This window comes from Lynx rufus, unplaced genomic scaffold (genome assembly GCF_022079265.1).
Source record: "Lynx rufus isolate CCGP_SWC_20201006 ecotype Redwood Valley unplaced genomic scaffold, mLynRuf1.p SCAF_3, whole genome shotgun sequence".
In the NCBI taxonomy this organism is placed as follows: Eukaryota; Metazoa; Chordata; class Mammalia; order Carnivora; family Felidae; genus Lynx; species Lynx rufus.
In genome coordinates this window covers 147,710,337-147,727,953 of record NW_025814845.1, presented here as the reverse complement: position 1 = coordinate 147,727,953, position 17,617 = coordinate 147,710,337, and the positions used below count along the sequence as shown (strand labels likewise).

The following is a 17,617-nucleotide window of genomic DNA, read 5'->3' as shown; positions in this document are numbered from 1 at the left end:
ATAAGCCTTTATTTTCGCCACGCTAACTCCCGGGTTCCTTTTCCGGGGATGCAACTTTTCCAGCATGTCAAATCCTGGCATGAAATCTTGTTCTTAGGAGTTTCACTTCAGCCTCTTTAGTTTGTCTTTCTGTTAGCAGGGCAAATAGAAGTGATAACTCAACCTGAAAAGCAGTAATTCTTTAAAAGGAAGGGATGGGTAAGCCAGAACCCAAAGCTTTCCAGGGAAAATTATAACCATATTGTAAGTTTGGTGCCCTGTCTCTGTGCAGTCAGTCCCTTTGTTCTGGCTTGTTCATCTGCAGGACAAAGACATACAGCAGCAGGTCAGAAGGCTGGGCCCTACAAATGTCTCTATTCTGCTTTGGTTGGCCTTGAGTGTATACACTTGTCTAGAGAAGCCAGGTCAAATTAAAATGAAGAGAAGTTTCATAATTATAAAGTTGGGTCACTGGAGAATAGAATGGCCAACCATCGTGTGTTGCCTGGGTCTGAACGGTTCCTGGGATGCATGGGTTTTAGTGCTAAAACTAGAAAAATCCTAGGAAACCTAGTAGCTGTCACCCTATTAGTCACCCCGATTGAAGAGCAAGTTTTAGGATATCTAAGGATGAGATACCACCTCACACCTGGCTAAAACTAACAACACAAGAAACAACAAGTGTTGGTGAGGATGTGGAGAGAGGGGAACCCTCTTGCACTGTTGGTGGGAGTGCAAACTGGTATAGCCACCCTGGGAAACGGTACAGAGATTCCTCAAAGAGTTAAAATTAGAGCTACCTTCCAGTCCAGCAATTGTGCTACTAGGTATTTACCCAGAGGGTACAAAAATGTATATTCCAAGGGGGACATGTACACTGATGTTTATAGCAGCATTATCAACAACAGCCAAACTATGGAGAGATCCCAAACGTCCACTGACAGATGAGTGGATAAAGAAGATGTGGTGTGTATGTATATATATATATGATGGAATATTACTCAGCCATCAAAAGGAATGAAATCTTGCCATTTGTGATGCCATGGATGGAGCTAGAGTGTATTATGCTAAGAGAAATACGTCAGGCAGAGAAAGACAAATTAGATATGACTTCACCCATATGTGTAATTTCAGAAACAAAACAGATGAACATATGGGCAGGTGGAAAGAAAAGAGAGAGGGAAATAGACCATAAGAGACTCTTTACAATAGAAAATAAACTGAGGGTTGATGGAGGGAGGTAGATGGGGGATGGGCTGGGCATTAAAGAGGGCATTTGTTGTGTTGAGTACTGAGTGTTACAAGTAAGGATGAACTACTAAATTCTCCTTAAAGTACTATTATACTATATGTTAGCTAACTAGAATTTAAATAAAAATTTGAAAAAAAAAAGGAAGAAAAAAGTTTTAGGCTATTTAGAAAACCTCAATTATCCATTAGTCTAAACAAGCTCAATAACAAGTCATTATTAACAATCCAGGCCCCAGCCAGAACTATGTAGAACATCACAGATGCCCCAATTAATATCAATTCATTGAGCCTTTGTTTTGTGTTCAATATTGTACTATGTACGGAGTAGGGATAAAAAAGGAAAGTGCAATTAATTCTTCGCTCTCTCTTAAGTCACCTTCATAGAGTACAGCCAAGTAAACCTATGCCAGCCACGACAGGATCTCACATTACATGGATAGACTTGCTTTTATTTGGAGACGGAGGGGGCTCTCCTGGGTAACTCCTCTACATGCTGCTTTGCAGCCTTGCTTTATTGCTCTCAACACCTCTCCAGGTCAACATCAACCGCCACGCACGCTGTTAGCTTGAGTTGGCAGAGGAGGGAGGTAGAGAGAGTGCCATATCTTTATGAAGATAGAAGACTAATTTCCTCTGTGGCTGACTCTCTCTACCCAGAATTCTTCAATAAAGGTTCCAAAAAAACGTCGTTTGAATAAGCATATAGCCTTCTAAGGGAACTCCTAGAAGGAAATACACTCATTTGACTTTGTGTAGTTTATTCAAAAACTTCATCATCTTATAGTCAGACATATTAAATCCTTATACATAACGAATAAAAGGAAAACATAATGTTCTTTTGGCAGCTGCCATTATTATAATGCAAATGTATGATCTGTGGTTAGAATTGAAATCTTATGCTTCCTGATTATAAAGTCAATTTTCTTTTCTTATGGAAAACTTAAGAAAATTCATGAAAATAGAAGAAAATTTGAGTTACTTAAATTATTATTGTTTTTTTTGTTGCATGTCATCCTATTCCTTTTCTGTGTGCATACATATATTTTTACTTAATTGGAATCACTGTATATCAATTTATACATTCTGATTTTCACTCCTTAACATAAAGTTTCCACTATTTTCATGTTTCATTAAGTATTCTTCTAAATCAGTGTTTGGTTCTGGGTCGCTTTACAGTCTTAAAAATTATTGAGTCCCCCAAAGAGGTTGTGTGCATGTTAGTTGATTCTACTGATATTAAACATATTGGGAATTAAAATGAAGGAATTAAAAATATATTATTTACTTTATGCTAACAATATTCCTTATGAAAAATAACTATTTTCCAAAAAAAGTAGAGAAGTATTGTTTTAACACTTTTGCAAATTTTCTTAGTGACTGATTTGATACAAGACAGCTGGATTCTCATATCTTCTTCTGCAATCAATTCATTAGGATATGTTGTTTTGTGAAATATATGAAGAAAATCCATCTTTAAACAGATAACGTAGTTGGAAAAGGGAGGAATATTTATTTATTTATTTATTTATTTATTTAAAAAAATTGTTTAATGTTTATTTATTTCTGAGACAGAGAGAGACAGAACATGAGTGGGGGAGGGGCAGAGAGAGAGAGGGAGACACAGAATCGGAAGCAGGCTCCAGGCTCCCAGCTGTCAGCACAGAGCCTGATGCGGGGCTTGAACTCACAAACGGTGAGATCATGAGCTGAGCCGAAGTCGGTCGCTCAACCGACTGAGCCACCCAGGCGCCCCGGGAGGAATATTTAAATAGTCGTTTCAGTCAACTGTAGCTGTTCTTTGACACTACACCACAACTGGACAAGTGTTAATTTTTTAAAGTTACTTACAATGTGATATCTGAAACCATATCAATGAACTATGTGTTTCTGTTTCTTTAAAATCCATTAGTCCAGCCTGCACTTTGAATGGATCTCTTACCCATGCATGAATCATAACTTAAGGCATAGATTATTTGGAAAATCATAGTTAATTGAGTTATATATATATATATATATATATATATATATTAAATGTTTATTTATTTTTGAGAGACAGAGAGAGAGAGAGAGAGAATATGAGCAGGGAAGGGGCAGAGAGAGAAGGGAACAGTGAATCCAAAGCAGGCTCTGTACACTGACAGCAGTGAGCAGGGCTCAAACTCATGAACTGTGAGATGATGACCTGAGCTGAAGTTGGATGCTCAACCGACTGAGCCACCCAGGTGCCCCTAATTGAGTTATATTTCAAATAATAACATTAATTAATAAAACAACTAATCTCATCATGCCTTTAAGTATTGAGAAGCTATCCAATTTGTAGTGGCAAATACAAATTTTTCAAAATTCAAATTTCACTTTAAAACTTAAATTTTATGATTGGCAACATTCCTTCAAGTAACCAGCTCACTTGGTTCATTTAAAAAAAATATATCTACTAGGGCACCTGGCTGGCTCAGTCAGCGGAGCATGTGACTCTTGATCTCTGGGTTGTGAGTTTGAGACGTATGTTAAGTGTAGAGATTACTTAAAAATAAAAATCTTTTGGGGTGCCTGGTGGCTCAGTCAGTTAAGCGTCTGATTTTGGCTCAGGTTGTGATCTTGCGGTTTGTGAATTCGAGTCCCACATCAGGCCCTGCACTGATGGTGCAGAGCCTGCTTGGGATTCTCTCTCCCTCTCTCTCTCTCTCTCTCTCTCTCTCTCTCTGCCCCTGTCCCACTTGTGTGTGCTCTCTCTCTCTCTCTCTCTCTCTCAAAATAAATAAATAAACTTTAAAAAAATTTTTTTAAATTTCTCATTAAAAAATGAGAAAACACTTAAAAAAATCTTTAATAAATAAATAAAAATAAGCGAAGAAACAAAGGAATAAAAATAAAAATCAATATCTGCTAAAACTTAATCTGAATCTGAATAACCATAGTCTGTCAGTCATTCTTTCAAGTCAAAGGGCATTCACTGAAAAAAGAGGTTAGTGAAGCTCATAACACAAATGTCACAAGTGCTTATTCTCCAGACATCTTTCACACCTCAGTATCAGCAGACGTGTTTTATCTGTGTGCCCCATTTTGTTTCACAGAATATTAAAAACATATATACTCAGGGTTGAGAATATACTGAGGGTTGCAATTTTATGAAGGCAATAGTTTTTACTGATTTTTCAAGAACATTCTTTTTTGTCGCTGTTCCTGTGAGTTCACGACGTTGAAGAATATGGTGACTACTCACACAGTTAGACGACACGGCCTTGTTTCATGCTAAGGCACAAGCAGTTTTACCCACCATTGCTTTTGTGCCATTGGCGCAAACTTCAACCCTGGGAAAAAGGCAAATAATGTGTTACTATTGTAAAAATGGTTTTGACCTCACAGACTTCCTAAAATATAATGTTTATATTGGCTACAGGGTAATCATAAAGAAGGAAATAAATATTAGTATCCTCAGGTGCATAAAGGGGGAGCCATTACTATTTACTTCTGTATTGTCTGAATTTAAAAAAAAATCATGTATGACTTTTGTTGTTAATAAAATAGAAAAGTTAATGGGTCTAGAAGCATCTCCATTAAATCCTCCATTGATCCTCAAGAAAACAATTCACAAACTGAATTAAATAATACAGTAAAAAGATCATATACCATAATCAAGTGGAACTTATTCCAGGGATGCAAGGATGGTTCAATATTTGCAAATCAATCAATGTGATATACCACATTAATAAAGTAAAGGCTAAAAATCATATTATCATCTCTATTGATGCAGAAAAAGCATTTGACATAATTCCACATCCATTTATGGTAAATTTAATAAATGTATTACAAATGTGATATCTACTTAAGATAAAATAATCTCAACAAAGTGAGTACAAAGGGGACATATCTCAGCATCATAAGGTCCATATATGGGACCTTATATGGGACCTTGCCTCAGGTCCCATATATGGTCCATATATGGGACCTTGCCTCAGGAACGGGACAAGGATGCCCACTCTTACCACTTTTATTCAATATACTATTGGGAATCCTAGGCAGGCAATCAGGCAAGAAAGATAAATAAAAAGCATCCAAATTGGAAAGGAAGAAATAAAACTGTTTGCAGATGACCTAATATTATATATATATAACCTTAAAGACCACACACACACACACACACACACACACACACACGCGCACACACACACACACACACAGTTAGAACTAATAAACAAATGCAATAAAGTTGTATGATACAAAATTGATACACAAGAATCTTTTGCATTTCTATACACTAATAATGAACTACCAAAAAGAGAAATTAAGAAAACAATTCCAAACAATTTGCAACTGCACCAAAAAGAATAAAATATCTAGGAATATATTTAACCAAGGAGGTAAAAGACTTGTACACTGAAAACTATGAGACACTGATGAAACAAATTGAAGAAGGCACAGATAAATGGAAACATATTCCATGCTCATGGATTGAAAGAATTAATATTGTTAAAATGTTCATACCACCCAAAGCAATCTACAGATTCAATACAATCCCTATTAAAATTTCATGGCATTTTTCACTGACATAGAAAAACAATCCAAAGATTCATAGGGAACCACAAAAGACACTGAATAGCCAAAGTAGTCCTGAGAAAGAAGAACAAAGCCAGAGGTATCACACTTTCTGATTTGAAACTATATTACAAAGCCATTGTAGTACAAACAGTATGGCATTGGCACCTAAACAGACACACAGATCAATTGAACAGAAGGGAGCCCAGAAATAAACCCACACACATTACAGTCAATTAATTTATGACAAAGGAGGCAAGAATTTACAATGGGGAAAGGATAAATGATGTCGGGAAAACTGGACAGCCACATGCAAAAGAATGAAACTGGACCACTATCTTACATCACATCCAAAAATGAACTCAAAATGGATTAAAGACTTGAATGTGAGACCGGAAACCACAAAACTGCTAGAAAAACACATAGGCAGTAAGCTCCTTGACATTGGCATCGGTAATGATTTCTTGGACCTGGCACCGAGTGGGAGGGCACCAAAAGCAAAAATAAACAAATGGGATTGCGTCAAGTTAAAAGCTTCTGCACAGCAAAGGAAACCATCAACAAAATGAAAAGGCTACCTATTGAATGTGAGAAAATATTTACAAATCATTTATCTGACAAGCAGTTAATATCCAAAACATATAAAGAACTCATACAACTCAATAGCAAAAACAAACAAACAAACAAACAAACCAAACCAAAATCAAAACCCAAACAATTCGATTAAAAAAATGAGCAGAGGATCTGAACAGACATTTTCCCAAAGAAGACATACAGATGGCCAAGAGGTCCATGAAAAGGTCCTCAACACCACTAATAATCAGGGAAATGTAAATCAAAACCACCAGATATCACCTCCCACTGTTAGAATGGCTATTATTGAGAAATTGTAACAGGTGTCAATAAGGACGTGCACTATTGGTAGGAATGTAAACTGATGCAGCCGCTATGGAAAACAGTATGGAGTTTCATCAAAAAATTAAAAATAGATCTATCATATGATCCAACAATTCCCTAAGAATACAGAGAAATATTCTTCAAATTTCCTATCCCATCTCTCCTGTAGGACTCCTCTGAACACTAAGTTTGAAGTTAAGGTGGTGATTTTAGATTCTTCATAAATGTCAGGAGGTGAAAACGAGATGGGAAGTAGTCCTGGCAGTTTGAAGGAAAGAGAAAGATCTGCATCATCTGTCCCACCAAGGAGTCAGTGATGGGTTTGTCCTATCAGTGACCCTCAGACTATTAGCAGGTGCATCATCTGTCCCACCAAGGAGTCAGCGATAGGTTTGTCCCGTCAGTGATTCTCAAACTATTAGCAGGAAGTTCTGAGAGACACATCTGAGAAATGGGTGCTCCCAGAAAGTTATACACCTTCTTTTTAAGCCAAAAACAGGGTGAGAGTCACAATGGAAATATAACAAGGTGGCAGGGATCCCAGCAGGGTTAAGTACTAAATTTCAAAGCTGACAATGACTCAAAGGCTTGAGGAATTAAGCACACTTAAAAGATCCAAGTAGGCAAAGGCCTAGAATCCAGCTCTCAAGAAGTTTAATGTCAGGAATAATTTCTTCTGCCCCAAAATGTTTAAACCTTTTTATTCACTTCGGCAAATATCTCTTGAGTAATTATTGGGTGCCAGAAAACATATTGTTTATGTTTTCTTTTTCCCTGTTAGACTATAGAGTTTTTGAGGACAGGACATATGCTATATTTATCTTTTTAAACATCTTCACACTTAGGACAGTGGTTTGCACACTTAACACAGTGGTGTTTTGAGTTAGTACTGAAAAAAACTTGTGGAGTGAATGATTGAATGAATGAATGAATGAATGAAGTCGGGTCTGATCCTAATGCAGTCATCTTTTACACTTTCTTATGAGTGAGAATAGTTTCAGACTCCAAATCAGAGGAAAGTGAGAGGCCTACAGGTGTTTCATGTTTACAGTTGGAATAAGGCCAGGAGGCTGGGATTACAGTGAGATTCTTGCACTAGGAAGTGTTAATGTGATATGTATTTAGCACATGGACTCTAAATATTTCACAGCTGAGAATAAAGTAGGATTGCCTGGATTAAAGCAGTGAGGGAGACATTGCTAAAAAGAAAGACAAAGTAAATGTTTGAGACGGAACCCTGTCTCAACACAATAAGATTTTCTGTTTGGAAGGCATTTTTAAAAATCTGCTTTCTGGGGTAACACACATGTTTAGGTGATAAGCCATCTTATTTCTATTTTAACTTCCACTTATCCTTCGAGATACAGCTCAGCTATCATCTCTTTCTTCCTCTAGGAAGTGACCTTTGATCATCTTTCTGACTCGCATGGAAAGCTTATACTGGATTAAACAGTGTCCCCTCAGAATTCATGTCCACCCGGAAGCTGCGAAGGTGACCTTATTTGGAAATAAGCTCTTTCAGACGTAATCAAGTTAAGATGAGATCATACTGAATTGGGGTGGGCTCTGAATCCAATTTGACTGGCGTCGCTATACGGAGTAGATGTGGACCCAGACATGGGGGAGAAGGCCATGCGAAGACAGAGCCAGAGAGAGACTGCAGGGATGCGTCTATAAGCCACTGGGTGACAAGGACTAGCACCAGCCACCAGAAGCTGGAAGAATCAAGGAAGGATTCTGTCTGGGAGATTTCAGAGGGAATATGGCCCTCCCAACACCTTGATTTCACTCCTCTAGTCTCCAGACCTGTGAGAGAATAAATTTCTGTTGTTTTAAGCCACTCAGTTTGTGGTAATTTGTTACAGTAGCCCTAGATAACTAACTCAGAACTCTTTTCCTTTTATATCCACCTGCATACAAGGCCTCCACACCACGGTGGACGTGTCATTTTGTGTATATGCTCCTCTCTGAGGTTATAATTTCTTGAACACAGAGAATGTCTTACTCATTTCTGTGTCCTTAGTACTCATATAATGTCTGGAAAAATAAATGCTATTAAAGTAAACTGATTGCGGGGAGTGCCTGGGTGGCTCAGTCAGTTAAAGCGTCTGACTTCAGCTCAGGTCATGATCTTATGGTTCATGGGTTCGAGCCCTGCATCCGGCTCTGTGCTGACAGCTCAGAGCCTGGAGCCTGCTTCGGATTCCCTCTGTGTTTCCTTCTCTCTCTGCTCCTCCCCCATTCATGCTCTGTCTCTCTCTGTCTCTCAAAAATAAATAAAAGTTAAAAAAAAAAAAAACCCAAAAAAGTAAACTGATTGGGATATGATTGGCAATTCTAAATGTCCACCAAATTCTCATTTCTGATGTCTACCAAAATTCAAAACTTGTACTAGCCCCTGTCAAAGCCTTAGAAAGGCCCTACCTTATCCTGCCACTTATTCCAAAGTGAGAAGTAGGAGAGAAGTAACAAAATATTAAACTCAAATTTATTACCACTTAATAAAAGTCTTTAGTGATTTAAGATCCTTCAATATACATAGATTTTGTAGAGGGCAAAAGTTAGAAAATGAATTCTTTATGGTAAACATGCTGAATACCACTGGCCCAACCCATAGAGTATTCACAAAAACACAAAACCTGTAGGGTTTACCAGTTGCCAGACAGGAAAAATAGGGAGAGAATATGATGTTCATTCAAGCACATTCTAAAACATAAACCACCTAATTTTGACAGTAATATCACAATATTCTTTGCAGAAATACAGCTAACATCTCAGAAGGATTTCTCTGAGTCTTAACCTAGAGATGAATTTCTCTGAATCTAATTCACTTGTTCATTAGTTGAATTAAGAGCCATAAAGGAAGTTATCCATATTAGAACCTAAAAGAAAAAATAAGTTTGGTGGAGACAGTGTCATATGTCCTTGTTCAAAACAAGGAAATAATAAGTAACCATATCATTCTGTGTCAAAGGCCCCAGCAGGAGCATCTAATTGCTGGGGTGAGGGCCATATACCATGTTCTTCCTATCAGGGAGAAGAGCCCTAACATTAGCTATAGTGGTAGGAGGTGAGGACCTGTCTCTATATATTTGCCCCAAATAGAAGCCTTTTATGTGCTAGAGAATTTCCCATGTTTTATAGTAACATATATATCCAAAAATTTTTTAACACACAAAAATCTTTATTCTTTGACCATATAAATGGATATTCTTGACCAATGGGAAGTGTTTTTCCAATCAGTAATTTTTGGTACCCAACTTCCTTCTATCTTGTGACTCTGCTATTTTCAGTACCTGGTTTTCAAGGGCCCTGCAGTTGTTTGCATTTAATTTGGCTGAAGAGGAAAGAAAGAGCATCAAGAAGTGGTCATGAGACGCTCTCAGGGCGAGAGTCCCTGAAGTGTCCACATCACTTCTGCATACGTCCCATTGACTCAGGACCTAGACTCAGGGCCACGTCTGAGAGCAACAAGGGCCTTGGAAACCATGTGTGCTCAGGAAGAAGAGGAATCTGGTTTAGTGAATAACCAACAATCTATGTCTTACTATCTATTATTATTATCCACTATAACATTTCAAAAAAGTTTAAGTCTTAAATCAGAAGAAGCAAAATTATAATGATGCAGTCTTACAAGAAAAATTAAAAACAATGAAAGCTTTATTGAAAAATGTGAACTCTGACAAAAACAAGGTATGTAGACATTTAGAATCCATCAAAGATCTGGATGATATTTTCATAACTTTTCTTGTAGATGTTTGATTTTTTTATTTTTTTGAAGTTTATTTATTTTTGAGAGAGACAGAGACAGCATGAGCAGGGAGGGGCAGAGAGAGAAGGAGAGAGAGAATCCTAAGCAGTCTCTGCACGGTCAGCACAGGGCCCAACGCGGGGCTCGGACTCACGAAATCACAAGATCATGACCCGAGCTGAAATCAAGAATTGGACGCTTAACCGACTGAGCCACCCAGATGCCCCTCTTGTAGATGTTTTATTAAGAAGCTCATGATTGGGATGCCTGGCTGGCTCAGTTGGAGTAGCATGATCTTGTGGTCATGAGTTTGAGCCCCATATTGGATATAGAGATTACTTAAATAAACTTAAAAAAAAAAAACAAGTTTGTGATTAATCTGTTAGTCACTGACTAATCAATATATTTCTCAGATTCCAATATATATATATATATATATATATATATATATATATATATATATATATTGGATAGTACATAATTTATATGTGAGTATGTGTGCACATGCACACGTATATGTTTCTTTATCATCTCCAATCAAAGTTTAGAATCTAGGGAGTGATGTCAAAAGATGGCGACATAGGTTGTTCCTGACTTCACTCCTTCTCACAAGAAGAACTAATAACTATTCAAGAACAAGACAATACTGAGAGAATCCTAGCATATGGGGGTAAGGCTGAAGCACCTCCCTGTACCACAGAGACTAAGGCACAATGCATTAAATGGATAAGAGAAGTGGCTACACATTGACCAAACTGCCCTTCCCCTAGGCCAGTGCAGCCCCACATGAAGAGATCTCCCTTGAACCTTTAGTTCTCCCAGTGGGAAAAGGGAACCCAGGGGAAATAACCAGCCATGCCTAGTATTGTGGGTGAATTTGTAGGAGTTCTTACTCTGATCTCACACCACAGGAATTGCAGGGGTATCTGCAGGGCTCAGCCACTGAAAATCTAACTCTGACAGAGATGGGTATGGGGCTTGAAATAAGCAGCACGTGGATCCTGGCAGACCAAGTTCATACCTGCAGTTCCCAAGTAGTAATTCCAACCAGCAGTTTTGCTCATCTGCAGAACCATGTCAGGGGCACACTCTAACCAGGAAACTTGGTTCCCTATCCAAATAAGGCTGCAGGAAGGGCTCCACAATTGCCTGGATTACCTGGTCATGCTTACTAGATGGGACTGGGTATTACATTCAGTAATAGGTGGGACTATGAAGGAGCTTCCCTTCCCTGGCAGGGTAGCAGCACAGCACCCAGGGCCTGTACAGCTCATAGTTTGGGGATCCAAATCAGGCCAGAGTGCGCACTTAATTCCCTGGTTAGGTAAGGCCACCAGTTTTGCTCTGCAGTCAGGGGAGGCCACTGGCTGGGCTTTCTGTGTAAGTGCCACTGTATGTGGGGCTATTGAATGGGTTATACAGCTTCCATATGCTCTGGTTACATTCCCTGGTAGGACAGGCTGACAGCTGTATTCAGCATACAAACAAACAAACAAACAAACAGAAATCCGAGAAAGTATCAGTAACCTGGAGGATAGGACATTCGAAATTACCCATAAGAACTAAATAGAAATTTTTAAAAGAGTGAAGAAAGCCTCTGAGAATTATAGGACACCAAGAAAAGAAACAATATTTGCCTTATGGGAATTCCTGAAGGAAAAGAGTAAAAGAAAGGGATGGAAAGTAGAAGTAAAAGAATGCTAATTAACATCATAAAAACATAAAAAGGTAGTATAAATCTTACCGGTAATGATAAACATATAGTCATAGTTAGAGTCTGCAATATGGTAATAGTGGTACATTATTTATTTATAACCATAGTTTAAAAGTTTAAAAATATAATACAAATAACCATAACTACAATAATCTGTTATTAGTTTCATATGATAAAAAATATGTAAATTGTAACAGCAATAACCTAAAATGTGAGGGAGAGGGGAAATAAAAGTGTAAAATTTACAAGTTCTATTGAAGTTACAAATGTAAACTTAAAGTAAGTTTAAGATATTTTATGTAAGTCTCGTGGTAATCACTACAGAAAATCCTGTATTAATTACACAAAAGAACACAATAAAGAAGTCAAAGTATACTGATACCAAAAGACATCCAAACAAAACAAAAAGACAGCAGAATAAGAAACAAAGAACAGTGAATCTACAAAACAACCAGAAAACAGTGAACAAAATGACAACTGTTAAGTCCTTACCTATCAATAATTACTTTAAAAGTAAATGGATTAAATTCTCCAATTAAAACACACAGAGTTGGTGAATGGATAAAAAAACAAGATCCAAAAAATATGCCGCATATAAGAGACTCACGTTAGCTTTAAAGACACACATTAGGGGCGCCTGGGTGGCTCAGTCGGTTGAGCCTCTGACCTTGGCTCAGGTCATGATCTCATAGTTCATGGGTTCGAGCCCTGCATTGGGCTCTGCTGACAGCTTGGAGCCTGGAGACTGCTTTGGATTCTGTGTTTCCCTCTCTCTCTGACCCTCACTGACTTGTGCTCTGTCTCTCTCTCTCTCTTTCAACAATGAATAAACATTAAAAAAATTTTAGAGACACACATTGAGAGTGAAGGGATGAAAAAAAATTTTCAAGCAAATGGTAACAATAACAACAACAACAACAACAACAACAACAGAAAACAGGGGTTGCTATATGTATAGCAGACAAAAAAGACTTCAAACTAAAAATGGTAGGGGCACCTGGGTGGCTCAGTTGGTTAAGCATCTGACTCTTGATTCCAGCTCAGGTCATGATCTCATGGTTCGTGGGATGGAACCCCACATTGGGTTCTGTGCTGACAGTGTGGCATCTACTTGGTTTCTCTCTCTCCCTCCCTCTCTATCCCTCCCCTGATCATGTGCTCACTCTCTCTCTTTCAAAATAAATAAACATTTAAAAAAACAATAAGTGTATAAACTAAAAATAGTAAAAAAAAAAAAAGACAAGGAAAGTCATTATATAATGATAAAATATTCAGTACATCAAGAAGATATAACATTTAAAATATTTATGCACCCAGCATTGGAGCACCTAAATATATAAAACAAAAGGAATATATATAAAACATATATATATATATAATATATAAAACATATATATGTGTTTATAATATATAAAACATATATATAATAAAATATATAAAACAAATATATAACTGAGCTAAAAGGAGAAATAAGCAGTAATATGATTAGTTGTGGACTTTAATACCCTACTCTCAACAACAGATAAATCAGACAGAGAAACAATACAGAAACAGTATATTTGAAAAACACTATACACCAAATGAACCTAAAAGACATATCCAGAACATTTTATCCCAAACAACACAATACATATTTCTCTTAATAAGAGACTGGAAAATTTACAAATACATGGAAATTAAATACTCTCCTGATCAACCAATGGATCAACCAATTTCTTCAAAAAGAAATTAAAGGATAAATAGAAAGTTTCTTAAGACAAAGAAAAATGAGAACACAACATACCAGAACTTACAGGATGCAGCAAAAGCAGTTCTAAGAAGGAAGTTCATAGTAATAAAACACATGTCTTAAGAAGTAAGAAAGATTCCAAATAAATGATCTAACTCTATGCCTTAAGGAACTAGAAAAAGAATAAACTGAGCTGCAAGTTAGCAGAAGAAAGGAAATAATAAATATTAGAGCAGAAATAAATGAAATAGAAAATGGAAAAACAATAGAAAAGATTAACGAAATTAAGAGTTGTTTCCTTGAAAAGATAAACAAAACTGACAGACCCTTAGCTACACTAACCAAGGAAAAAGGACAATGGACCCAAACAACAAAATTATAAATGAAAAGGAGATATTACAACTGATACTACAGAAATTCAAAGGATCATAATAGGTTTTTATGAACAACTGTAAGCCAAAAAACCAAACAACCTAGAAGAAATGGAAAAATTCTTAGAAACATACAACTTACTAAGACTGAATCAGGAAGAAATAGAAAAACTGAATAGAGCAATTACTAGCAAGGACATTGAATCAGTAAATAAAATTTCCGCATCAAAGAAAAACCCCATCCGATGGCTTCACTGGTGAAATTTACCAAACATTTAAAGAAGAATTAACACAAATATTCCTCAAGCTCTTCCAAAAAATCAAAGAAGAGGGAATACTTCCAAACTCATTTTATGAGTCAGCATTATCCTGACACCAAAACCAGAAAAGGACACTACTAGAAAAGAAAACTATAGGCCAGTATCTTTGATAAATATAAAAAGATGCAAAAATTATCAATAAAATACTAGCCAACTGAATTCTGCAGCACATTAAAAGGATCATACACCATGATCAAGTGGGATTTATTCCTGGGATGCATTTGACAAAATTCACTATCTACTCATGACAAAAACTCTTAATAAACTAAGCATAGAAGAAACATATCTCAACAACATAGAGGTCATATATGACAAGCCCACAGCTAACATCATACTCAATGGTGAAAGGTTGAAAGCTTTTCCTCTAAGATCAGGAACAAGATAAGGGTGCCCACTTTTTTTTTTAACGTTTTATTTATTTTTGAGACAGGGAGAGACAGAACATGAACAGGGGAGGGTCAGAGAGAGGGAGACACGGAATCTGAAACAGGCTCCAGGCTCTGAGCTGTCAGCACAGAGCCCGACGTGGGGCTCAAACTCACGGACTGCGAGATCATGACCTGAGCAGAAGTCGGCTGCTTAACCGACTGAGCCACCCAGGCGCCCCAAGGGTGCCCACTTTTACTACTCCTATTCAATACAGAACTAGAAGTCCTAGCCATGGTTATCAAGCAAGAAAAAGAAATAAAATGTATCAGAATTGGAAAAGAAGACATAAAACTGTCTCATTGCGCAGAAAAATCCTAAAAAGACTCAACAAAAAAACTTATTAGATCTAATCAATAAATTCAATAAAATGGCAGAATATGAAGTTAACATACAAAGGGGCACCTGTGTAGCTCAGTTGGTTAAGATCCAACTTCAGCTCAGGGTCACGATCTCGTGATTTGTGAATTTGAGCCCCACATCAGGTTCTCTGCTGTCAGTGTGGAGCCTGCTTCAGATCCTCTGTCTCCGTCTCTTTCTGCCCCCCTCCCACTTGCACTCTCTCTCTCTCTCTCTGTCTCAAAAATAAAAATAAATAAACAAATGTCTAAAAAAAAGAAATTAACATACAAAAATCGGTAACATTTCTATACACTAACAATAAATTTTCTGAAAAAGAAATAAAGACATTTATCCCACTTATAAGTATGAAAAACAATAAAATACTTAGGAATAAATTTAATCAAGGAAGTCAAAGAGTTGTACTCTGAAAACTACAAGATATTGATGAAAGGCATAAAAGAAGATACAAAATAATGGTAATGTATCCCTGTCCATAGACTGGAAGAATAAATATTTTTAAAATGCCAATACTACTAAAAGCCATCCATCAATTCAATGTAATCCCTATCAAGATTCCAATGGCATTTTTTACAGAAATAAAAAAAAAACTCCTAAAATTTATATGGACCACAAACCCCCCAAAGAGCCAAAGAAATTCTGAAAAAGAACATAGCAGGGATACCATACTTCCTAGTTTCAAGCTACACTATAGTCATCAAAACAGTATAGCACTGGCATAAAAGCAGACAAATAGACCAATGGAACAGAACTGAGAGCCCCAAAATACACTCAATCATTTATGATCAACAAATATTTGGCAAGGGAGACAAGAATATTCAATGGAGAAAACACAAGCTCTATAATAAATAGTGCCAGGATAATTGGATATTCACATGTAAAAGAATGAAACTGAATCCATATTTTATACTACTCACAACATATTAACTCAAAATGGACTATAGACATAAATGTGAGATGTGAAATCATAAAACTTCTACAAGAAAACATAGGAATAAAGCTCCTTGACATAGGTGATGGTAATGATTTTTTTTGGATATGACACCTATAGCACAAGCAGGAAAACCAAAAACAAGTTGGGACTACATCAAACTAAAAAGCTCTGCAAAGGAAAAAAAAAATCTTTAACAAAGTAAAAAAAAACAACCTGCAGAATGGGAAAAAAATACCTGCAAACATCTGGTAAGGGGCTAATATCCAAAACATATAAAGAGTCATACAACTCAATAGTAAAACAAAACCAAAAAAACAAAACAAAACAAAACAAAAATAACCCAATTAAATAATAGGCAAAGGACCTGAACAGACATTTCTCCAAAGAAGATATATGAAAGGCCAACAGGTACATGAGAAGATGCTCAATATCACTAGTCATTAGGGAACTGCAAATTAAAACTACAATGAGATACCACCTCATGCTTGGTAGAATGGCCATCATCAAATAGACAAGAGAGAACAAATCCTGGTGAGGATGTTGAGAAAAGGGAACTCTTGTGCACTATTGGGGGGATTGTAAATTGGTACAGGCACCGTGGAAAACAGTATGGAGGATCCTCAAAATATTAAAAATGGACATACCATATGACCTAGCAATTTTACTTCTGGAAATATATCCAAACAAAATGAAATCACTGACTCAAAATTCTATCTGTACTCCCACATTTTTACACACACACACACACACACACACACACACACACACACACGGGAGGCATATTATTCAGCCATAAAAAAAAAAAAAGAAGGAAATCCTACCATTTGCAACAACACGGATGGGCCTTGAGGGCATTATGCTAAGTGACGTCGGACAGAAAGAGACAAATACTGTATAATCTCACTTTCATGCGGAATCTAAAGAGGAAAAAACAAAAAAACAAAAACAACAAACTCATAGAAAAAGATCGGATTTGTGGTTACCAGAGGTGGTCAAAAGGTACAAACCTCCAGGTAAAAAGCAATTAAGTACTAGGGATGTAATATATAACATGATAACTAGAGCTAACACTGCTGTGCGATACATAGGGGAGTTGTTAAAAGAATAAATCCTATGAGTTCTCATCACAAGGAGAAAATTTTTTTCTTTTCTCCTTTTTATTGTATCTGTATAAAAGATGGATCTATTGTGGTCACCACTTCACAATATATATAAATCAAACCATCATGCTGTATGCCTTGAACTTATACAGTGATATCCTGTATGTCAATTACTTGTCAATAAAACTAGTGAACAAAAAGTTCAGAATTTAAAGTAATGCATGTGTAGCACATGACAGACACTTAATG

The 17,617-nt window shown here is 36.8% G+C and overlaps 1 protein-coding gene across 1 annotated transcript in view; it reads right to left on the bottom strand.

Annotated features, from left to right (window-relative positions):
* Positions 1-4,519: 4,519 nt before the first annotated feature.
* Positions 4,520-17,617, bottom strand: part of SAP30 (Sin3A associated protein 30) — a 93,368-nt gene continuing 80,270 nt past the window's right edge. Inside the window, exon 8 of the mRNA XM_047091221.1 lies at positions 4,520-4,541. The gene's annotated coding sequence lies outside the window, so the exon portion shown is untranslated. The remainder of the gene's footprint in view (positions 4,542-17,617) is intronic.